At 40.6% G+C, this 25,813-nt stretch overlaps 1 protein-coding gene across 7 annotated transcripts in view; it reads right to left on the bottom strand.

Moving 5' to 3' along the window:
• Zbtb44 (zinc finger and BTB domain containing 44) overlaps positions 1-25,249 on the bottom strand; it is a 58,375-nt gene extending 33,126 nt beyond the window's left edge. For 3 of the 7 annotated variants that reach the window (XM_060371296.1, XM_060371300.1, XM_060371303.1), the window contains exon 1: positions 24,786-25,247. The gene's annotated coding sequence lies outside the window, so the exon portion shown is untranslated. Of the gene's footprint in view, positions 1-24,785 lie in introns of all 7 variants that reach the window. The other 4 variants (XM_021644032.2, XM_021644033.2, XM_021644031.2 and 1 more) reach the window with 3 other exon arrangements.
• Positions 25,250-25,813: the final 564 nt, after the last annotated feature.

The following is a 25,813-nucleotide window of genomic DNA, read 5'->3' as shown; positions in this document are numbered from 1 at the left end:
GCAAGATGTAAAAGACAAATTCAATAATTTTTTTTTTCAGAACTAAAGAGGTCTGAAATACTAGATATGAAAAACATATTATTAAATAAAATAAAAGGTCCTTGGAAAGCCCACCAATAGACCAGGATCAAGGAGAGGATAGGAAACCCGAGCTTGAAGACAAGGTAGAAGAATGGATATATGAAAACAAGATGAAGATACCTTAGTGAGAAAGTATGAATGACAATTTCTTTTTGTTTTTTGAGACAGGATTTCTCCATATATCCCTCACTGTCCTAGAATTTGCTTTGTAGAACCTGGCCTAGAACTCAGAAATCCTTTCTCTGGAGAGAAGGGATTAAAGCTGTGTACCACCATGACCGGCTAAAAAGTATGATGTTTTAAAGATACACAGGATATTAATAACCAAATCCAAGAATCATGGAAGATTTTCAGTGTGAAGGCACTGAAAACATTCTCAACAAATATCGTAGCAGAAATGTTCCCAAAACTAGGAAAACGAATGCAAAAAAAGAATGATCAGTGAAAACAAACAAACAAACAAAAAAACCAAAAACCAAAGCTCTCCTTGGGGCTAAAGAAATGACTGAGCAGTTAAGGGGATATAATATTTTCATAAGTTTGGTTCCTAGTACTCCATTAGGTAGCTCACAACATGTGTAACTCTAGCTCCAGGAAATCTAACACCACCCTCTGGCCTCCACAGGAAATTGCACTCATGGTACACACCACCCCCCACAGACATACAAACGTAAATATAATTTTAAAAAGCCTTCCCTTCACATTATCCTTAACCAATGAAATATACATAACAAAGAAAAGATATTGAGAGAAACAAGTCACACAATAGGCAGGCCCACCAAAAAACAGATTTCTCAACAAAAAGCTTTAAAAGCCAGGAGGGCTTGAAATGATGAGATGTATTTCAAACTTGAGAGCAACTGTCAATGTAGGCTATAACCAGTAATACTATCTGTCATAACCAAAGGAGAAAGAAAAACTTTCTATGATAAAAAGCTAAGGGAATCTGTGACTAAGACAGATACTTGAAGGAATCCTTCACACAGAACAGAAAAATAAACATATGCAGGAAACAACAGAGAAGAATATAGCCAGAACAATAGTTAAGAGTATGAATAGGAAAGTAAATACTATAAAATAAACACAATGATGGATAAAGAGAAAAATCCACAAAGAGGACATTACAATTCTAAACATGTATGCACTGAATATTGGTGTACCCAAATTTTGTAAACATACTCGCTGTAAAGACAAATTAATAATAATAGTGGTGACTTCAATACCTCAAGCTCATTAACAAATAGGTTTCTGACAAAATATAAACGGAAACCTCTGAGTTAAATGAAACCATACGTCAAATGAATCATAGTAGTTACTTTTCTCATTATTGTGATGAAATATGAACGAGGAACCATGGCTCCAACCGTGGCTCCCATAGCTTTACGACTGTGCAATATGCATTGATTCTAACTCCAAAGTCCCAATAGTTTATACCAGTTCCAACAGTATGTTAAAAAATCCAACATTCAAAGCTCTTCTGAGACTCAAGGCAATCTCTTAACTGTGAGCCCCTATGACATTAAGAAATGTAACAAGTTACACAATTCCAATACACAATGGCACAGAGTAAACATTCCTATTTGAAGAGAAAAGAATAGGAGTGCAGTAAGGTAAGATTGAGCTAAAACAAGACTAAAGTTCAGGGGGGCCAATATCAAATCCTGTAGCTCTGTGTCAGGCATCTGAAGTCTATAGGCTCCTTTGGGTTCCAAAGAGCTTGGGTAGCCCCAGTCCTCCAGTCCTGTTGCCTGTAGCTCACTTACAGCCTCTCTCTTAGGCAATCTCTACTACATAGCTGCAGTTTTTCCCCTTTTCTTCTTTCGTTTAGATGTCCTAAAGTTCTGGCATCTTTCATATAGTGGAGTCACTACTCTAACTTAGGCTTCCCCTTCACACCTTGACGCAAGAGGCCTCTCGGGCTCTTCAAGCCCTCTGACCCTGTCATGTATTGCTTAGCCTTAGCAGTTCCCTGAAGCATGCTTCTATGATCCACTCACTCTTGAATCTTTCATGCCTGTATCAGTACCACGTGGATGTTGCTCCCGACATCTTTACTGCTAATTTGGGATGGAACTTGGCCTTAAGTTCAGTTTCTTAAGCAGCTGTTGATGCTCAAGTGAGCAGCTGCATGCTCACTTCAGGTTCTCCTTTTGTAGCAAATAAATGTGCATTTTCACAAGTTGGAGCCTTTGGGTGGATCTTGTCCTCAGGGCACGTTTTCTATTGTCCAGCAAAGAGCAGAAATTTCTCTTTAAGGTGGTGAATCTAGTTAAGAGTTACAGCTTCTCGTGTGTGTGTGTGTGTGTGTGTGTGTGTGTGTGTGTGTGTTTTGCTGGCATGTGGTGCAGTTACAGCTTCTTTTGCAGCATCCTTCTTGCCTGCAACTTTAAACCTGCCTGTGGCTCCTTCCCATACCAAACTGCCCAATTTCAATATCTGTTTTTTTCCTCTCTTTACACTTGAGTAAGAACAATGAACAATTAACCATGCCATATACTCTGAATGCTATCCTTGCACTGAAAATTTCTCCTCCGAATGTCTCATACCCACTACTTTAAAATTCAGTCTCACTACAAACTTCAGGCCACAATTACAGTGAAGGCTGATCCTTACCTGGCCCCCTTTCATGAACTAATGTAACCTGAATGGCAATCTAGCCCACGTCCCAATAGAGTCCTTGTTCCCCTCTGAAACTTCCTGAGATGGATGTCCATACCTTATGTTCCTCTTAACATTCTAGTTTTTTAAACTCCAACCAGAATGGCCCATTAATTTCTACATTCTAGCAATTTTCCACGCCCAAATTCCAACTCTTCCACATTCTTGCTGCAAACCAGTTCCAAAAACCTAGGAACTACATGGCCAGGTTTATTTCTTGGTACCAATGTTTTGCAATAGTTCTTTCTTTTTCTCCTTTTTTTGTTTGTTTGTTTCGAGACAGGGTTTCTCTGTATAGCCCTGGCTGTCCTGGACCCGCTTTGTAGACCAGGCTGACCTTGAACTCAGAGATCCACCTGCCTCTGCCTCCTTGAGTGCTGGGATTACAGTCTAGCCACCATGCCAGGCCTCGTTATTTTTAATTGCTCTACAAAATGCCTAACAAGAAGCAACTTGAGAGGACTGATTTTGGCTTTCAGTTTGAGGGGAAGGTATATTTAAAATGCTTAAAAGTAAATGAAAACGAAAACCAATACCTTTAGGATACCATAAAAATTGAATTATGGAAGGAAATTCATAACTATAAGTGACATCTTTAAAACCCACAAAACCCAGGTGTCTAATGAAATAATTTATGGGTAAAGAGGTGGGTCTGTAAGTAAAGCACAGACTGCCAAGTTTGAGAACTGAGTCCGGTTCCAGACCCCACATAAGATGGAAGAGGAGAACCAATTTTACATGCTGTCCTTGGCTCTCTACACATACGATATAGCAAATACAGGACCCTCTCTGCCCCAGTACCAACTATTTTTAAAAAGCAGAGTAATTCCAAATAAATAGTTTAATATTCTAAGGGTCTTATAAAAACAAGGATACAAGAAACCCAAATCAAGATCAGGACAGTAACTAATGAAAACGAAACAAGAAAACATAAATCAACTAACAAAGAAATGGTTCTTTGAAATGATCCAAAAACCCATAGCCAAGTTAATCAAAAGAAAGTAAAGACTAAAAGCCATATAGGTGTTGCATTCCTTTAATCCCAGCACTCAGGAGGCAGAGGCAGCCAGATCTTTATGAGTTCTAGGTCGGCCTGGTCTACACAGTGAGTTCCAGGAGTTGAAAGACCCTGTCTCAATGACAATAATAATTAAATGAATGGATAAATAATCTTAAGAAAATATTAACAAGATCAAAAACTCATAGCCAAAGAAGAGAGAAGACTAATTACAATTAAGAGGTGAAAGGGAGGCATTACAATGCATTCCAATTAAATAAAAAAAAAAATCTTTAGAACTTAAAAACTTAAATTCCAAACAACAGAAAAAACTAAAAAAATAAAAAATTAAAAAAAGGATGTCTCAAGCAATCGAGACAAATTCAATAAACTTGTAAAAAGCAGTATGATTGAAGAAGTAATTAAAAAAACATCACCCTTGGGGCTGAGAGATAGCTTATCCTTCAAGAGTACTTACTGCTTATATAAAATCTACCATACAATAGGTTTACATTTCAGTGGCTTTAAGTACATTTACACTTCTCGGAGACAATAAATAATCACTATCCAAAACTCCTAAAACCTTTTCACCATTTCAAATTGGAACTCAGTACCTATTAAACAGTAGCCCTTCCCCTGGCTGCTACTGTTCTGCCCAGTTCACGAACCGCAAAAGACCAGGAATAAACAGACTCCGCTGTAAATACATGAGGTTCTTTTTATTGTAAATTACAAGCTGCAGCTTGGGCCTACACAGCCCCACCACCGAAGCGGTGGGAGCTGAGCGCACCACGCCCAGGGTGATATATAGATTCTGGTCCATCCCAGCATGCCCAAGGCAGGAGCGATTCCTGCCTGGCAAGCATCTATTGGTCAAAATGCTACATTTTGAATTGATTGGCTATAGGAAGGGTCCCAGACCATTAATGACCAAGTGTCCCTCCCTAGGGGGATGGTCCAGTTTCCTAGCAACTGTATCTCTAGTGGGTGGGGAAAGAATGCCGTGAGGTGGCTCTTCCCCTCAGGGCATTCATTACTAGACTTCTTTACTGTACCTACTTTAGGTCTTAATAATAGTTGCTAATTTATCTTTTGGTCCCTCACTACGTCTCTGAATGTACAATTCAAGGTTTCCAAGTGGTCACTCGCATAATGCTTTCATAAATGTTCTATACTATAGCTCAGCAAACTATCACTGCTCTCTAAGACTGAGTAATTTACAGTACTGTTAATGTATCACATTGGTTTTACCCATTAAAGAGCTTTGTTCAAGTTCAGACTCTTTAGGAAAAGTGTTTTGAACAACTATGCGTTCCTATAGCCTTTTAGTATACTAGACTGAAGTCCACCCAAACCACAAATCCTAACATTTCACTGCATTTTCAGAACAATAGCTACTTTAAATGGTTTGCATTTCTTTCTTTTCCAAGAAAAGAACACAATCTCATTTGCATTTTAATTTTTTGAATCATGACATAAACGACTGACTGATTTTCAAGTATGTGATATATTTCCATGGGCAAGGGTGCTTTTTAAAAAATTATGTTGATAGTGTAACAAATGTCATTGTGACAAGTTTTATGTGTACAGTTCAGTGATTTAATTATGTTCACACTGCTCTGAGAGCAGCAGTCCTCTCCCTCTCCACAAGACAGGGTTCTCTGTGTAGCCCTGCCTGCTCGGGGAACTCATTTTATAGTCCAGGGCTAGCCTCAAACTCAACAATCTGCCTGCCTCTGACCTCTGAGTGCTGGGATTAAAGGCACGCTCTACCACACTCAGCCTAAGGGGAGCCATATTTACCTATTTTTAAAACTTCAGGGAACAAATGTAAATAACACCATAGACCCATGGTTATTCCTACAGAATTTTGCAAAGTGTACATTTAACCCCCTTAAACCAAGTTGTCATTCTCTCCTTCTCCCTTTCTTCTGTCTTTGAGTGCTGGAATTGTGCTACCACATCTGGTACAAAGGTTTTCCTGTAAAACTATATATTATCATATGTGCCTGTGTTACGTGGGAAGGCACGCTCACAGAGGCACGAGGACAGTTTTGTGAAGTCAGTTCTCTCTGGACACATTCATTTGGGTTTCAGAGGCGGCACTCAAGTTGCCAGGCTTGAGTAGTACATGCAGCCATCTCAACAGCACAAACTGTCGTTTTTATAGATCCTCAACCTCATTTTAAAAAACTGACCTTTGACAATAAGAAATCTTTCTTTCTTGTTCTCTACTCCAGATAATATCATAAAGACTAGTACATGCATACATAAAAAAGATCCACAAATATTAGCTCTCATAATTTACACAATGTGATATTATTAGAATTTCTTTCATTATTATCATAGATGCTCATAGATATATGGATAAACAATTATCCATACTTCTTCCTTTAAAAAATATTAATGCCAGGGAATGGAGACATGTCTTAGAAGTTAAGAGCATTTGTCGCTCTTGCAGAAGACTTGGGTTTGATTCTAAGCACCCACATGGTGGCTCACAACCATGCATATGGTTCCAGGGAATCTAACATTCTCTTCTGGCCTTCATTAGCATCAGGCATATATTTTGTGCATAAGCATAAATGTAGGCAAAACACCCATACACATAAAATAATAAAACCAAGACCGTTTTTATTTAGGCTGGGCACGGCAGCATTTGCCTATAATTCCAGTCCTCAGGAGTCAGAGAGCAGATCTATACAGCTGAGATACAGTTCAATGGGTACATACAGGGCTTCCCTAATATGTATGCCCCTTCAAAACAGTAACACTATCAACACTAATGATAAGAACACACCAAAACTACAATTCTAACAATCACAAACATGCCAATAGTAATGGCCACAACTATTAATGATACTATTTATTACTAATGGTTCTTTAAAAAAATTAAGCTAGAAAACCCAATTCTTGAAGCTCTAATTTACTTACAACTGACTTACAGATAACAGTCACAGAAGTTTTGGTAAGATCTGCTTATGTGTAGTCTGTAACTAACCTGATCAAGAACAGGACTTCAACTAGCTGCTCTGGAAATCACTAATCTGTAGATACAGTCAACTACAGAGAAACATTCTGCTTTAATAATGGTAAATTTTACTCTATTTCTAGATCAGTGGTTCTCAACCTTCCTAATGCTATGACCTCTGTCCCAACCATAAAGTTACTTTCCTTTTTTAAAAAGCATGTATTTATTTATTATGCATACAATATTGTGCCTGCATGCCAGAAGAGGGCACTAGGTCTCATTATAGATGGTTGGGAGCCACCATGTGGTTGCTGGGAATTGAACTCAGGACCTCTGGAAGAGCAGCCAGTACTCTTAACCACTGAACCATCTCTCCAGCCCATAAAGTTACTTTCATTGCTACTTCATAACCATGAACATATATAACATTGCTACTGCTATGGACTGTAATGTAAATATCTGACACACAGGATATCTAAAAGGGCCATTTGGCCCCTGAAAGAGTTGAGACCCACAGGTTGAGAACCAGTGTCACAGTCAATGTGACACTGGGATTGGGATTTTTTAATTTTCTTATATCATATAAACATTAGTAGTCAATGCTTAAATGCTATTTTTAAAAATAAAAAAACGGGGGCTGGAGAGATGACTTAGAGGTTAAGAACACTGACTGCCCTTCCAAAAGGTTTGAGTTCAATTCCCTGCAACCACATGGTGATCGACAACCTTCTATAACAAGATCTGGTGCCCTCATCTGGCCTGTAGACACACAGGCAGAAACTGTATAAATAATAAATGAATAAATAAATAAGTGTTTAAAAAAATAAAAACACAAAGCCAGCTAAATTGAAAGAGGCGCTATTTCTTCCCCTTAAAAAAAACAAACAAAACTACTTCGGCCAGGGAGAAAGCTACTTGGCTTAATGGATAAAGGTACTTGCCGCACAATCAGATGGCCTAAGTTTGCATCCTTGGAACCATGTTAAAAAAAAAAAAAAAAATAGGGTGGCACATGTAATGTCAGCACGCTTATGGTGAAATGGGAAGCTTGTAGGCCAGCTAGCCTAGAATGCACAAAGAGAGATCCTGCCTCTAACAAGGTAGAAGGTGAAAAGCAACACCCAAGTTTGGCTTCTGGCCTCCATATATGCACCATGGCATGCACATGCCCTCATATATGAAAGCATTGCTCTAAAAATAATTTATTTCATAACATTCACAAACAGAACAAAGGAATTTGAATTTTAGACATGAAAAGAACACTCCAGAAAAGTTTAGCTAAACATTTATCAGTTGCCAGATACTTGTGCTAAAACCCAGAAGTTTAGCTAAATTAGTAACTTAGCAGTACTGGGAGTTGATTTCTAGAGTCTACAACTTTGTACAAAACTAGAACCTGAGGGCTGGGAAGCTGACTCACTGGGTAGGGTCCTTACCTGAGTTCAGATCCTTAACACACATGATGAGAGTTAAAGGGAAGGTGAGTGTCTCTGTAAGCACCTATAACCCTAGAGTTTGGGGAGAGTAGGAGGATTTTTGGTGTTTGGTACCACCACCCTACCTCACACCTACCCTCCAAAATTCAAGCTTCAAGTTCAGAAAAACCCCATCTTGAGGGAATAAGGCAGAGACCAACAGAGGGCAAACCCTGGTGACTTCCTCTGACCTAGACGTACATAGACAAACCAGAACCTGAAACTGATTTCTACATTACAAGTTGTGGTTTGAATTTTTAAAAAAGTAAAAAGAAAAGACACCTCTCTGTTCATGCCTACTACTACCATGCATCCCTACTATTATGGTCCTTCCCCTTGGAACCAAAGCCAAATGAAACTTCCTTAAACTGCTTTTGGTTATGGTATTCGAATAACTAATACACAAGTATTCTTTCCCTCGACTAGTAATTGTCAATAATAACCATCTATAAAGGAACAATTGTCTTTTTTCTGGGTGATGGGGTGGGGGGATCTATTCTTGGTAACAGAACCTACTTCCTGTATGTTAGGGCAAGCATTCTATCACTGAGTTACATACCCAGTCCTAGGACAACTGTTATGAGAATAGAAATCTTTTCTTTCTAGAACTCACAATCAACTCTCTTAAAACTGTCAAATTGCTTTTATACAGAAATAAAGCAGTTCCTCTAGGAAAAGTTAGGACTCATTATAATACTGTCTTTTAATTTAAAATTGTCAAACTGTTGCAAAGTCAGGTAAGCCCTCTAACAAAATGGTATTAAGGAACAACAAAGGCTGGAGATCCAGTTAAGTGGAATAGTGTCTATGCTACTGTCTTTCACTTGAAAGGTCCTACTTTTGATCCTCGGAAAGACTAAAAATAAAACAAATTAAAAGCTGCTAATACTGACCGAAACATCAACACCACCACCATAAAACAAGAGGTTGAAAAACATTATTGTTGGGGTAGAATAATGACTGGTAGTTTGAATGTAACTGGCCACCATAGGCCCATAGGAAGTCCACACTATCAGCAGGTGTGACCTTGTTGGAATAAGTGTGGCCCTATTGGAGAAAGTCTGTCACTACAGAGGTGGGCTTTGAGGTCTTACATGTGCTAAAGCCACAGCCAGTAAGACAGTCTCTCCTTCTGCTGCCTTTGGAACAAGATTTCAAACTTCCTCCAGCACCGTGTCTGCATCATCTCTTGAGCCACTTTAGTTTTGTTTTTTGAGACAAATCTAGCTATGTAGCCATTTCTTGGTCCTGCTCAGCCTCATGAGTGCTTGAATTATAGTCATGTACTACTATGCCAGGCTGAATCACAGAGTGTTCAAGAACAATCTGGGCAACTTAATGAGACCCTGTCTTAAAAGTAAAAGCATGCCTGTAATCCCAGCACTCTGGGAGGCAGAGTTAGGTGGATCTCTGTGATGTGGTCTACAAAGTGAGCCCAGGACAGCCAAGGCTACATTAGCCACACAGAGAAATCCTGTCTTGGAAAAAATAAATAAATAAAAATAAAAATGGGCCAAGGCTATAGCTTAATGAACAGTGTTCACTATGTCTGAATCCCTGGATTCAATGCCCAGTTTAAAAAACAAAAACAAGAGCTTTGCAATCAGAGAGCTCTGGATCATTAGAGTATTACTGAAGAAGCCAGATGATTTAAGTGAGAGTTTTATGAGGGTCATAGGAATTAATATTATATGTAAGTATCTCACTGTTAGCACACAGTAAAATATATACTCACAAGAGAGAAAGAGAGAGAGTGTGTGAGAACAGCGATGAGCAATCAATGGTAGATCTGACTAGCCTAGGTAATTAAATCAATCTCAAATATACAACATCTTTCCTGAACTTCAATTATGGGCTTCTAGTGACCAGTGAGTGCTTGATAACTCTACTTGGATGTATTTGCCACATTTCAAATTAAGTGTCTGAAACTGAGCTGGCATTCTGTTACACAATTTCTCCTCACACCCCTTTTTTTGAAACAGAGTTCACTATGAATCGCAGATTGGTTACAAATTTATGGTTTCCTGCTACAGCCTAGGATTATGGGCATAGGCTCTGCTAGTGATGCATGTTTTCAACTGCCTAACTACTACTCATAGCTTAAATTCTAAGATAACAGTTCCCTCTTATTTGAGGCTACAGAAGCCTGAGCCCACTATAGTAATAGTAGTGGCCCCTATTATCCAGACCTAACCTAAAAGAGATGAACAACAATAATTAAGTTATATATATCCGGTCTCTTTCTTGGAAGTGTAAGGCATTTGCAGCTTATCATAAGTAGCTCAAACTGCCAAAGTTAAGCTGTGGATAAAGAAGACTGTTCATTTTTAATTCTTCATCCCAAGCTACCAAAACCTGGAAACCATCTCTCAGGTATTCTCCTTGCAGAGCCAAATTTAGACAGACCACAGACCATCTTCTACTTACATTTAATAATTGTCATTTTCCAAAGCAAGAGTATCAACTGTGTCTACTAAGAAATAAAACTTTGTTGTTCAGACAGTCTTGTCATGTAGCCCCCATGTACTTGGTACTCAATATATAACAACCCAGCCTAGCCTTGACCATCTATTTGGTAGACCTTCAGCCTCAGCTTTCTGAGAGTTTGGATTACATGTGTGTGTATATATATATATATATATATATATATATGTTAGCATGCCTAGCCAATAATAATGAACTTGTAATGTCATTTAATTTTTGGCTTTCTGATCTCCACTATTAGTCTGTGTTTACAAAAAATAAAAATAAAAATAAATCCATCACGCTTGGTAGGTCCAAAACCAGTAAAAATGCTGAAAATGCTAATAAACAAAGATAGGTTATAACTGAAATGAAACACAAAAACATCAAAAGTAATAAATACGGGGGAGGGGAAGCATGCTGCCCTGTCAATAGGACAAATATTAAATAAAAAGCATGAATGACTGAAATATCCTCAAGGACTCTTACAACGTATGAAGACATGCTATCTACATGATAGCTAAGGATAGTAATAATTAAAAAATAACAGGAAACAAACTTCGGTGTATGCTGCTAGAATGGCATCAACCCAAGCAATAGATTTCAGGTATTGTCTCTTTATACTTTTAAAAGTTTATTGGGAACCGAAAAGGCTTTTACTTATTTCTACATACCAATCACAGTATAAATTAAAAAAAAGAAAAAAAGGATTCAGGGCTGGTAGGAGGGCTCAGCATATAAAGTGTTTGCTGCCAAGCTGAACAACTTGGGTTCCTTCCCCAGAGGACACACGGGGAATGAAGGCAAGTGACTCCTGCTAACTGTAGCACACACACATACAAACCTACACTCATACAAAATAAATAAATACAAAAATTGATTCATTTAAAAATAAGTCTATCACATGTCAACACAAAATAAGCTTGTTGTTTGGTTTGAGACATGTTTCTGTGTAGACTTATGGCTGTCCTGGCCTTGAACTTGAAGAGCTCCAACTATCTCTGCCTTCTAAATGCTTTAAAGTGAGTGCCACCATGCCCTGCTTATGAAATAGTTGTTATTGTTGTTTTAATTTCTCAGACCAAAAAAAGGAGGTGGGGAGAAAGAAGAGAAAAAAGTAAAAAGTGTGATGCTGATTCTGGTTATTGGAAATCAATAGAATTCTTCAGTCACAGTTGCACTCTGCTGTTACACTGGGCTTCACGTAGCTTTTTATTGTTGCTTGATTTTGTCCTTCACGTAGCTTTTTATTGTTGCTTGATTTTGTCCTGGTAGGTTTCACTTTGGCTGAGGCTGTCTTAGAGCTTCTTCTGTAGCCCAGACTAAGCTGGTAATCCTGCTTCAGGCTCCTAAAAGCTATGATTACATGCATGTGGTACCACGCCTAACTCTGGAACTCTTTACTGTACATCTGAGAAAGGAAGAATTCAGGACCTATGAAAGAACAGCCAGTGCTTTTAACAGTTGAGCCATTTCTCCAGCCCCTATTTTAGGTCTTAGATCCAAAGATGAAAACACTTAGAGGGCTTATCTTGTGCTGTACAACTCCCCCCTTTTCTTTTTGACCAAATTTAACTGGAGTACCTTAGTGGCTTCTAGTATTCTTGGCAGACAACATTCTCTTGGCCACTATCTTTTACCTAAATATATTTTTTATAGCTACAATGAGAACCTGTTGAGGTCTGTCCCATTATACAAATGTCCCTCCTTTATGATTATTTTAAATGTCAAATGACAGAACAAATTATTTGAGCACTTACCATGCCACACTAATTTATTGTTTATCAGGCACTGATTAGTGGTTAGTGTAACCTGGAGACTCTTGTGGGTTTCTCTGTGTAGCCTTGCCTGTCCTGTACTTGCACTGTAGACTGGGCTGGCCCCGAACTCACAGAGATCTGCCTGCCTCTGCCTCCCCGGTGCTGGGACTAGAGGCATGTGCTACCACCTTCTTTTTTGAAAGATGGTTGTGTAGAATATTGGAGTCTATGAGACTCCTGATGTAGGAGCTAGGACCAGAACTTAGGTCCTCTCTAAGGAGGGTGTACTGGTTAGTTTTTTTGTCGGCCTAACACAGACAGTCATGTGGGAAAACAACCACAAATGAGATAATGCCGCTACAGGTTGTCTTAGGCAGGCCTGTGGGGGCCATTTTCTTGATTAGTAATTGATATGGAAGCCACAGATCACAGAGGGTGATGCTACTCTTGGGCAGATGATTGTGCCTGAATAACAGCCAGGAAACATCACGCCTCCATAGCTATCCTTTAGTTCCTGCCTCTGGGTTCCTGCTTGAGTTTCTGCCCTGATTTCCCTTAATGGGAGATTGTGAGGTGTGGTTGTAAGAAGAAATAAGCCCTTCCCTTCCCAAATTGGCTTTAGTCACGGTGTCATCACAACAATAGAAACCTAGCTAGTACCAGCTGCAGTGCTCTTAACCAGGGAGCCATTTCTCCAGCCCTATATTGGTTAATTGTTGCAGGATGTCTAACCCCTTTGTGAAACCGGAGATTGTGAAGTGTGAAAAAAAGTGTCTTTTGTTTGGTGTGGTTCAGCCCTAACACATACATTTAAGCCAAGAACTTTCTGTTTATTGTAAACAGGTGATTATGATGTGGCTCAGCCCTAGCACACACCTTTAATCCAAGAGCTTTCTGTACACAGGATTTAATAAAGTTAACCCTAGGTCAAGAGGTGGAGCAAGAAACCAGTTGACAGGGATTAAGCAATATGGACAGACTTTTGTGTGAGAGAGGGGGTATTTAAGACAGTGTGAAGAAGGAGGAGTTCTTCAGCTCCATGGCTTGAGTTCTTTAGCCTTGAGCTTTTGGCTTTTTCCAGCTAGGACATGAGCTGAATAAAGTCAGCTGGGTGCTTTCTCTGCCTCCCTGAGCTAGTAGGTTTTCACCTCAGCATCTGCTTCCTGAGTCTTCACTGGTAAAACTAGAACGGCTGGGATTTTCATTCAATGTAACAGCTAATTTTGATTGTCAACTTGGTTAGACTGAGAAGAACCCAGGAAATTAACAAAGCATATCTCTAAGTGTATCTGTAAGGGTGTTTCTAGACAGCAGTAACTAGGGAAGACAACCTGAATGTGGAGAGCATGCCACCATAGACTAGGTCATGGGTGAAAGAAAAGGAAAAGCCAGTTAGTTTAAGAATTCTCTCTCTCTCTCTTTAAGGATTCCATGAGTTGCTCTGCCCTATGCCCACTGGATAGAACAGTTTACATCTCTCAAACCTTGATCCAAATTAATCTTTCCTCCTTTAAACTGTTTCTATCAGGTGTTTGATTAGTTACAAAAACCTGGCTATTACAAAGTTCAAAGTTCCTTTTATTCTCATGCCTTTAAAACTACTTTTTAAGTTTTAGTTCCTTCAAAAAGACAACAAACCCAAAACCAAAAATACCTTCCATCAATATACTTATCCTACCTAATCTGTATTTACTAGTGACACCAATATGGGAAATAATTAGTAGATGTGATTGTAAATTATGTAGTTTGTGATAATTTAGAAACTAATACATTTCTTGTTCTTTTCCTTCCAACACAGACATGCTCATTAACACCTGTTCTTTCCTTTCTGTATCGCAAATATATTAAGGCTATTAAAACAAAACCAGCAGGGCATGATGGTGCAGGCCTTTAATCCCAGCACTTAGGAGGGAGAAGCAGACAAAGACCCTGTCTCAAAACAAAAACAACAAACAAACAACACCCCACCAACCCAAACTGGTATCCTGACTGGTGAGTTTTCCCAAACTTAAATTCTCTACTTTTTATTTTTAATAGGACAATCACTGGAGTCCAGACACTAGCTCATGCCTTAACATGTTAAAGAACTATTAACCTTGAATAGTTCTTTGCAGCACTTCCATATGCCGAAACATTTAATACTGATTTTAAAATACAAGATTTTTGCTTTTCAAGACAGGGTTTCTCTGTGTAGCCCTGGCTGTCCTGGAACTCACTGTGTAGACCAGGTTGGCCTCGAACAAACAGATACGTCTGCCTTTGCATCCCAAGTGCTGGGATTAAAGGCATGTGCCACTAAGGCCTGGCTCAAGATACAAGATTCTTAAGAGAATTACTATTTCCTACTACATTAGCAAGGAAATGGAGTTTTGGAAGAAATAAGGACTGGCAAGATAGCTCAAGATGGCACCTGTAATCAAGCCTGATGACCTGAGATCAATTCCCAGGACCCATATGGTAAAAACAACCAACTTCTGTCAATTTGTCCTTAGCCGTCCACACGCACACATACAGCATTCCTTCGGACAGAGCACGCACGCACACGCACACGCACACGCACGCGCACGCACACGCACACGCACGCGCACGCACACGCACACACACACACACAATGCAAAAAAAGGAAAGAAAAAATAGCAGAAGAAATGTCACAAGGCCAGCAGTAGCAATTTATATCTGACACTAGGTTTTTTTCACTATATATACACTGTAAGATCCATTCTCCTTAAATGCTTTTAGGCTTCTCCCTCATTACACTCTAATATGAATTGTACTTCCACAATACTGACTCTGGTTCCTCACTCTTTAAATACAACATACACATTTCTAGTTCTCAACTTCTGGGATCCCACTTGGAAGTTGTACTTGAATGCTCTCAACAGGTTAGATTCTACTTTTTTACTCTCTCTACCCCATAGTAAAGGAAGGCCTTCTATTTCTGTGACACTTGCCATTTACAATGTATCTTAGCTACTGTTCTACTAAACACCATGACCAAGGCAACTTATAAAAAAGGGCACATTTAACTGGAGACTTGCCTACAGTTTCAGAGGGTTACTCCATGAACACCATGGAGGAGCATGCTGACAGGCAAAGCACGTATAGTGCTGGAACAGTAGCTGAGTGCACACATCTGATTTCAAGTTGCAGCAGTCTAGGGACTGGGGACTGTGTCTAGTGTGGACTTTTGGGACCTCAAAATCTACCTCCACTAACATACCTCCTAAAACAAGGCCACACCTCCTAATCCTTCTCACAGTTCTACTAAGTGGGACCAAGCTTTCAAACTCATGAGCCTAGGGAGCTATTCTCATACAAACCACCAGATGATGTATTTTCAAATTATCCAGATCTTTAAAACCCTATGACATCACTATGAAACAAATGAAACTCAGAACTTGCCCTGTCCTTGCCACAGATAACTATGATCAACCATATGGATGTTTCCAGCATAGATTCTTTTAAAACCATTTTCTAAATGTTTTAATAGGGTATAATTGATAGGATAGCCTCAAACTCATAGAGATCTGACTGCTTTCTGCTTCCCGGGTGTTTAGATAAAAGCATCATGCCTGGCTCAAAACTGAGAATTTTTTCATTTCCTTCATCTCACTATCTTCAGGTAAACAGATAAAAGTTGGTTTAATAATGAGGGTAGAAATAACAGAAAACCTGGGAAAAGTTATAATGATTAACCTGGATACTGTGACAAAGCCTATCAAATATTTCTTTATATATAATTTTATTTTTATTTTATGTGCATCAGTGTTTTGCCTGTGTCTCAGATCCCCTGGAACTGAAGTTACAGACAGTTGTGAGCTGCCATGTGGGGCACGGAATTGAACCTGGGTCCTCTGGAAGGACAGCCAGTGCTCTTAACATCTGAGCCATTTCTTCAGCCCTGCATATTGTATATTTCAAGGAGTGATTAACAGAATCAAATGCTGATAGGGCAAAGATATAAAACAAAGGTTTCTTTTTTTGCCCCCCCCCCCCTTTTAATGTAGCCAGTGAATAGTCACTAAAGAACTAATAAAAGCACAAAAAGAGACTGGCAGGGTGGTGCGCTCGAGGAGGTAGAGGCAAGCGTATCTCTGTGAGTTTAATGCCAGCCTGGTCTACATAGCAGGTCCAGGACAGTCTAGACTACACACAGAAACCCTGTCTCGAAAAACAAAACAAAACAAACAAAAAGTAAAAAAGAAGCAGCAGAGTTAGAAACAAGGCTACAATGGACAAAGACAATACACAAAGGGGCCAAAGGATGGCTCAGTTGGTGAAGCACTAGTTGTGCAAGCATGAGGACCTAAATTTGGATCCCCAAAAGCCAGATAAAAGCAAGGTTGATGGCATGCATCTGCCCTAGCACTAGGGTGTGGGGGGGTGCAGAAACAGGTGACTATCTGCAGTTTACTGGCCAGATGGCCTAGCTAAACTGGTGAGCTCTAGGTCCAGTGCGAGCCTGTCTCAAAAACTAAGATGGAGAGATGATGGCTCAGCAGTTAAAAGCTCTTGCAGAAGATTCAAGTCCGATTCATAGCACCCATATGTGACAGCTCACAACTGTCCAGAGTATCTGACGGCCAATTCTGATTTCCACCAGCACCAGCCACACAGACATCCTTGCAAGCAAAGGAAGGCTGAAATAAGAGGAGTGCTGCATAGGCTAGCATGGACTAGAATGAGACCATCAACCAATCAACCAACCAACCGCCCCACCCACCAACTCAAAGAAGGATGGCAAGGAGCCACTGACAACTCAATTGAAATCAGAGGTCCAAAATTGGTGGCAAGATTAACATAAGGCTTTCTGAGTTACCTTTAAGTTTTATTTCATAAAGTTAAAAAAATGATTCTTTTATTGAAAACAGTAACAATAATCATTAACAAGTGCCTAGTAATGTTTAAAGTATTTTTTAAGTATTATTTTTAAAGTATTTTTTCACCGTACATGATTTCATTTTCATATACCATTTGAGAGAAACATCATTTAGAATCTTAATTTTATCAGTAATGAAAATGAAGATTAATGAGTAAACAAAATTTAAAAACTCAAACTAAAGAGATGGTTCAAGTGGTTAAGAGTACTTGTTGCACTTTCTGAGGGCCCAAGTTCAGTTCTCAGCACTCACATGGCTCACACTGCCTATAATTCCAATTCTAGGGGATTCAACACTCACGACTGAACTCTTGGACACCAAGATTTACTCTTTCTCTGGCCAAGAGCATCTGAGACACAAATGTTAAATGAAGAAATTAATGTAGCATTCAAGCAAGGGTATAACACAAACCTAATGTTTCTTTGTATTTTCAAAGGCACACATGCAGTCGCTAGTGACTGAGCTAAGCATAATGGTATATTATAACACCTGCAGTCCCAACACTGGGAAAACTGAGGTAGACGTACTGCTAGGAGTTTGTGGCTAGCCTAGGCTACATACTGAGTTCCACAACATGCTAGAGTACAGAGTAAAACCCAATCTCAACAAACAAGCTCCACTAATACCAACAACCTACCTAGGACCAAGACTAAAGATTTTTAGCTCATGGTGTAAAATGAGGTATTTTTGACTGGAATATTTTCTTTTTTTAAAGATTTACTTATTTATTTTTATGTATATGCGTGCTCTGACTGCACATATACCTGCATGCCAGAAGAGGGGCATCAAACCCCAGGATAAATAGGTTGTGAGCCAACATGTGGTTGCTGAGAATTGAACTCAGGAATTCTGGAAGAGCAGACAGTGCTCTTAACCATTCCGCCATCTCTCCAGCCCTTAAAATGAAATATTTTTAATATAAAGGACAACAACAAACAACTTCCCCAAGACTTTCAATTTAACCCAGATAATTTTTAATCAATCCTTTAGTGGGAGAACTATTTGTTTCATAATGAATGTGGAGGCATTTAAAACAAAAATACCTCATAAAACTTATATGAATTGCAGTCTACAACATGTCAGGAAACCACAGGGAGAAATTACTTTTGATATATTTAATAATTATAAGGGCATTAAAATTATTCTTAGGAACTTAATTAAGAGTCTCTTAAATAATAAGGAAACTCCTTTTACAAGTCTAGGAAAGGGCTGGAGAGACAGCTCAGCCTTCTTAATCCCTGCTGCTTGAAGACCCGAGTTTAATTCCTACGTGAGGTGGCTCACAACCACTTCTAACTATCCTCACCAATGCACACATACTCATATTCCCCCTCCCCGAATATAATTTTTTTTAAAACTTAAAAAAAAAAAAAGATGCACTAGAAGTTTCAGAGAGTCTACACAAAGACACTAGGGATACTGTACATTATTGGTTTTTAAATAGTTGTCAATACTAGAAAATTAAAAAAAAACAGTATTATTTATTTATTACAATTTATTCACTTTGTATCCCTGCTGTAGCTCCCTCCCTCATCTCCTCTTAGTCCTACCACCCTTCCTCTTCTCTCCCATGCCCTTTCCCTAGTCCCCTGTTAGGGGAGGACATCCTCCGCTTCTATCTGACCCTAGCCTATCAGGTCTCAACAGGGCTACATCATCTTCCTCTGTGGCCCGCTAAGGCTGCTCCCCCCTCACGGGAAGGCAATGAGAGAGCCTGCCACTGAGTTCATATCAGAGACAGCCCCTGTTCCTGTTCCTCTTACTACAGAACCCACTTGGAAACTGAGCAGCCTATGGGCTTCCTTTAAGCAAGGTGTCTAGGTTCTTTTCATGCATGGTCCTTGGTTGGAGTTATTAGTCTCTGCAGGACCCCCTGAACCCAGGTTAAAAAACAGGATTTTTAATTCGTTGAGAACTTCATATATTTTGATCATATTTACCCCAATTCCTCTTATACCCCCCTCACCTCCTTACCCACCCAACTTTGAGTTTTCTTTTTCTCCTCAGTCTTCCATGAATGGAGCTTATGTTGCCCAATCTACTAAGAGTCTTAATATTAAAGAAAACCACCTTTCCCTCTCCCAACAGCTATCAAAGATCATTTGTGCCCACCTCCCCTGCCCATCCCCACAATGCTGGGATTTTGTTTGGCTTGATCTTGGTCATGCTGTCATAACCACTGAGTTTATGTGAACAACTGCCCTGTTGTGTCCAGAAAGTACTATTTCTTTGAAGTCAGCTACCACCTTTGGCTGGTTCTTGCAATTTTTCTTCTCTTCCTCGAAGATCTCAAGCCTTGGGAGGTAATAATATATACCTCTCATTTAGGGCTGAGCACTTCACATCTCTTATTCTCTGCACACTGATTGGGTGAGGATCTCTGTTAACTGCCAGAATATTGCAGGTGTGGGGGTGGTTGTTTTGAAGGACTTAAACTTTACTGTAGTTTTGAAACAGGACCTCATGCAACAACCCAGGGTGGCCAAAACTGGCTTATGTCTAGGATGACTTTAATTCTCTTGCCTCCTTCCACCTTTGGAGTACTGGCATTACAGGTTCATGCCTGTTACTACCTCAATTACAGAGTGCAATGACCTCAGGTGCTAGGACATTACTATCTCCACTGAGTTATAGCCCCGGCAATACTGTTTTTCTTTTTTTAAAAAATAAGAATTGTTTAATCACAACCCCTAACATATTACTGTGCAAATTCTCAGATATAGAAAAAAATTTAAACCCTTATGGCTGATTATCTAGATAGCCAAGCCTACCTAGAATTGATCAACATGCTTTAATATACTAGCCCTCCAAACCTCTATCAATCCATCTTGATTTCTGAGAGCTTTAATAGTTTTATCCCACAAGTAATCCCTGACACAGGGTGAGGACTTCCACATTTCCCAGAAGGGGAAATCTAAGGATTTACAATAGCTATGACAAGGACTTGTGACTTCTGACATGCAATTTCAGTGTTCCTATAGTATGAAGTGAGTCATGTAGTTCCTTATGTATAGTCACTGAAAATAAGTTCACTGTCATGGTCTGTTACACTCAGTTGTGAGAGACAGAAAGTAGGTAAGTACTAACTCCGAAAATACACTTGAATTTAAAACCTGGGCTTGCCACTCACCGGCTGTGACATCTTAGAAATGCCACTTAATTCTTCTAGATATCAGTTTTCTTACTTGCAAAATAAATTACTAGTAGCAATATCTACATGCTAAAATGAACCTCAACTGAGATGATTCACAGAATAATAGTTAATGCAGCTAGTATACAGAAAGGGTACAACAAATGCTAGCAATTACAATCCTCACATTAGCCCACACAGTATACCACAATAGGCTGTAGTTGCTGTATAACCATACATACCTACTTTAGATGACCACTGCGCACCCTGAAAACTATATGAACAGAATACTTCAGACCACATAACTATGAATTTTTATCAGAGTTGTCTAATCCAAATAATGTGCTTTCTTTACTGATTACATGTCCAAACAGCCTTTATATCTGCAGGTAGCATATAGATTCCAGTTTTGTTGTGTAGTATAAAGCAAATATTCATAAAGCCTCTATCAGTTACATTCAGCCTTAAAGATGATTGGTTTGGGGTATAAGGATGATAGGAGGTAAAAGTCTCCCATCTCCCTCCATCACCTTCCTGGCTAAGTTAGCTGTCTACTAATCTCAAACGCTGGGTCCCCAGCCCTCCACGCATGGTGCTAGGGCTCTGCTACTGCAGGCACTTACCGTGGTGCTCCCTCTCCCCGTGACAAGATTTTAAGTTGCAGTTTTTCTTTCATAAATTGGTACTTAAAATAACACCTACAAAAGCAAGCTTCAAAATTCCTTCTCCACAAATTCCAAAGATTAGCCAAAGGAATCTGAATGTAATAGTAAAGCTTCAAAGTACTAGTACATGGCTTCAGCCTACCCTACTGCTAACCTTCTAGCACTTGAGCCAAGGTTCTGTTTTTGTTTTTTGATAGTACTGGGACAAAAAAAAAAAAAAAAGAAAGAAAAAGTAAAAGAAAGACCAAACCGAACAAACCCTTTGGTTGGGGATTAGCTCAGTGGTGGAGGGCTTAAGGCCCTGGGTTCGGTCCTCAGCTCTGGATGGGGAAAAAAAAAAAAGATAGTACTGGGACTTCAACTTAGGCCTTAGAGTCAAGTTTTCAAAAGCATAGTTTTTGTAACATTATTTGGAACTATGTATATATTTTATGTATTCAAAACTAGAACTCTGGGGCTAGAGAGATGGCTTAGGAATACTAGCATCCATGTAGAGGACCCAGAGGTTCAGTTTCCAGTACCCACCTGCAGCTCACAAGCAACTATAACTTTAGTTCCAGGGGCTCCAACACTCTCTTCTAGCCTTTGAGGACGCAGGTACACATGTGCACACAGACACATGCAGGCAAAACACCTATACACACAAATTTTTTTTAAATCTTAGAAAAAAATATCCTAAATCTCCAACTTTAATAAGAATCAGCAGTACTGGTATTGCAATTTTTATATGATTTGAATAGAGCAGAGAGCAAATAAACAGTTTTGTTAGCAAGATAGTCATTTCCGGAAAAAAAAAAAAGACCCAAAGATGAAAAAAATCTGTCCTGCTAATTTGAATTAGATGTATCACTATGAACTCATGATTAAACAAATTTGAAATGGCTGGGTATGGTAGCCCACACCTTTAATTCCAGCACTGGAGGGGCAGAAGGGTGTCTGTGAGTTCCAGAACAACCAGGGCTCTATAGAGTGAGACTCTCCCTGTTTAGTAAATAAATTCCTAGTTCTTTCTAGAAACAGTAATAGTTGATAAAATGATTATGCCAAACTTTCAGATCTTAGTTTGTAAATACCATTTCTCACTGAAATGTCCAAGACTCCCTGAATAAATAGCTCTTTCCAGATGGAGCAAGGCAAAAGCAGCCTAGGGTATCTTGTACTAGGAAGGGCTCCAATATAGTGGTGACCCTAAGTTCAAAATACACTACAACCTATTTGAAAGGCTTCCTATTTCCAAACCTGGAGCAATGTGGCCTTCAAAAAAGAATCTAAATTGGTTATAAAATGAATAAATTAAAACTCCCTGGTAATAACTATCCCCCCAAATCTCAAGACCATAGTGGTTATCATAAACTCCTTAATATGAAAAAATAAAAAACCAATATGCTCATTAGGTTAACAACTTCCCCAGCGCTTTACTATAAAACTCGATAAGGTTTTAAGGTGATCAAGTATTTTATCTGTATTTTTAGGGAGAACTTTAGTTTATTACTTAATAAAGAAAAATCTCTTCTTTTCAGGAAACTTCAATAAAATAATTAAGAGCTTAAAAAAATCACTAAGGAAAGTATAGTCAAGTTATTTATAACAAGTTATTTGCTTCTTACAAGTCTACCTTAAGACCATATATAATCAAATTGTCAAACCACACCTTCACAAAAGACCTTGCAGTCACCAAACAGTCACATTTGACACCATCAACTGTGTGGTGTCCCAAAATTACAATCCTCCTAATATGCACAACACAAAGGGACAGGGCATCTCCTATTTAACTATTATTGCCAAGTAAGTTTTCACTTTAAACTAATTAAATCTTCTTTTCCAGGGATGCCCAATCTTTTGACAAGATATCATTAGCATCTACAATGTTCTCAAAGGAACGGTGCAATCAATTAAGTTATACACACACACTCTCTCTCTTCAGTTTACAACTTTGTGTTGGGCTATATTCATAGATATCCTTGGACTTATGCAAACATGGACCAATAATTGGACAGGTCTATAGCCAAAATTTCACTTAACAAGAGCAGTATATGAAAAGACATTCAAAGCTTTGACATGACAAGGTCAAAGCTCAAATGTAGTCATATTCTACAAAACAACCAAGAATCTTGATTGATTTCAGCTGTGGAGATACTGAGGCAATTTGAATACAAAAATTCTGATGGGTGCTGTTACTGACTTGCTATTTTTAGGAAATATTTAAGAATTTTGGGGGACTGGGAGTATGGCTAGGCAGTTAAGAGCACTGTCTGCTCCTCCAGAGGTCCTGAGTTCAATTCCCAGCAACCATATGGTGGCTCACAACCATCTATCTACACTGGGGTCTGATGCCCACTACAGCAACAACAAAACAGGCAACAATATGGGGGAAGACGTTGATCACTAAATCTGGTACTGTATTTTCTGGACAACTTCTGTAAAGCTGAAAACTTTCAGGATAGGCCATAAAAGAAAGTATATCACTACTGAGAAGTACAGCAAGAAAAGACATCTTAACTGGGAACTGTCTCTGAGTTCAATTGTCAACTCACTACTTGCACAACCTAGAGCAAGGTACAATTAATATTACTAAGTTTCTGTCTCTTCTATAAAATTCAAATGTTACTATCTAGATCATCAGTTCTGAGAAAAAGACTTGTATATAGTCTTGTATACATAAAGTCTTGTATATTTGTATACATAAAAAGTAAAGCACTGTTGCACAAAGTAAGTAAGTCTGGTTTTCGTAATAAATACAAATCATTCTAAAACACAAAAGTATTAACACTCATTTTTTACGTTCCCAAGGGAAAACTACAAAGACAACTGGAAATCAAAATGAATAGGAAGAGAAAAAAAAATAAAGATCTACATAGTATTTTTTAAACCAAGAAAAAGCAAAAAAGCAAAAGGAAATAGCAAGACTTTATCCAGCCTCTCGTATGTATTATATTGTATAGTTTGCTTTTGGTATTAACTTATCTCTCCGTAAAATGCTAATAAGCGGAAGTTAAGAATTCTTCCGATAAACACACTCGACAGATTAGTATGCTTACATGCTTAAAAACAAGTTTTGGTCTTAAAATCTGTAAGTTCCGAGAAAGTACACGAACATCGTGGTTTACAATAGATTCTGGTTAAGGTTTACAAAAAAATCAAACAGATGCAATTTTCTTTAAATAGTTACAACTTAAGTTGTCATTTCACTTGCAGGTAACCTCTTTTTGTTAGGCCGACAGGAAAATGACCAGATACAGAGTGATCCTCAGGTAGGTGGCGGGTGGGGGGAGGAGGAGGAAAGAGGTGTTTGGATTCTCTTCCTCTTTTTCTTTTAAAAGAAAAGTGTCGTTTAAATCCCGGGGGTGGGGGTGGTGGGGGTAGACTGGGAGAAGAGGGAACAGGTCTGGGGCTCGCGGGTAGACCAGGTGAGCGGGTGATAAACACCCCGCCGGGAGAGCATTCGGCGTTTGGGCGGGCTACATTGCAAAATCTGCTCCCTCAGAAGATCCGGGCGACTGCTCCGGGTCCTCGGGGACTGAGGCCAGCCCTGCTCCAGGGACTAATGGCCAATGAGGGGACCCTGTGGGGGTGCCTCCCCGGCACGGACCGGGGGTGGCAAAACCAGCTTTCCTTTCCCTCCCGCGTCCAGGTGGGCGACGCGTGGTGTGCCGGTCCCGGGGCTGGCCCCCGCCGCCCTTCCCGCCGCCCTTCCCTCCCCGTTACCTGCGGGCGGCGGCGCGGGGGCCCGGAGGCCTGCTACTGCTCCTCCTCCTCCTCCTCGTCCCCGCCAGGCTGGGGCGGCGAGGTGGCGGCGGCGGCGGTGGAGGCGGCGGCGGCGGCGCCCGCAACCCTGGGGGAGGGGGCGGAGCGCGCGGCTGGCTCCTCTCCTCCCCCGGGAGCCTCAGGGGACCCTATCTCGGGCCGCCGCGCCTAGGCCGGTGTGCAGCCCGGGACTGGGCGCGCATGGCGGCGCCGCCGCTCACCCGCGTGCCCGCGAGGTGCCAGAGTGCGAGGCGCGACGAGGAGAGCGCCTGGCGCCCGTGGGCCCGAGGGGAGGAGCGAGGGGCCCAGCCCCGCGGCTCGCGGGCGGCCGTTGGGGGCGGTTGCCGAGGGCGGCCGAAGGCTCGCGCTGGCCCGGCGGGGCGGGGTGGGGAAGGGGAAAGGGACTGAGGGGAGGGGACGGGAGGCTGGGAGGGAGCCGCCGCAGCGCGCGTGCGGCCCGGCGCCGCCGTAGCCGCTCGTTTCACTCCAGCCTGTTTGGGGGCACTTTGTTTGTGTCCCACAATGCTCTGCGCGGACGGCCCGGCTCGGGAGGGGGAGGGGCGGGGCCGGGAGGAAGGCGGTGCGCGGCTGTTGCGCAAGCGCGGAGCGAGCTGTCCTTAACCTGTGGTGCGGGCCAGACACGGGAGCACCGCGGGCCTTGACCTGGTCTGTGCGCTTGTCTGTGTGCTTCACTTGCCTAAGCGCCGTGAGGCCTGCGCGGTTCATCCTTTCGCCGCCGCCTGACCCTGCACCGAGGGAAGCAGGCGTTAGGACGGTTTGCTTATCCCAGGAACTCTATGCCGAAAGAAGCTGTTTTTCTCTGGTGGGTTTTGTAGCGGCGAAGCACCCCAGCCTTTCTCTGGTGGAAAAGGAATTTGGGTAGTGTGGCCATTTTCCACACGTGGAAACTGAGGCCTGTTAAGGCGCGGCCACGAGGGTGGCTGAGAACCTGGCGAGCTCCCCTGCATTCTCCCCGGTGGACGGAGGTC

The sequence above is a fragment of the Meriones unguiculatus genome, chromosome 1, assembly GCF_030254825.1.
Source record: "Meriones unguiculatus strain TT.TT164.6M chromosome 1, Bangor_MerUng_6.1, whole genome shotgun sequence".
NCBI classification, from domain to species: domain Eukaryota; kingdom Metazoa; phylum Chordata; class Mammalia; order Rodentia; family Muridae; genus Meriones; species Meriones unguiculatus.
The sequence above is the reverse complement of the archived record's forward strand: the minus strand, read 5'-3'. Positions and strand labels throughout refer to the sequence as shown.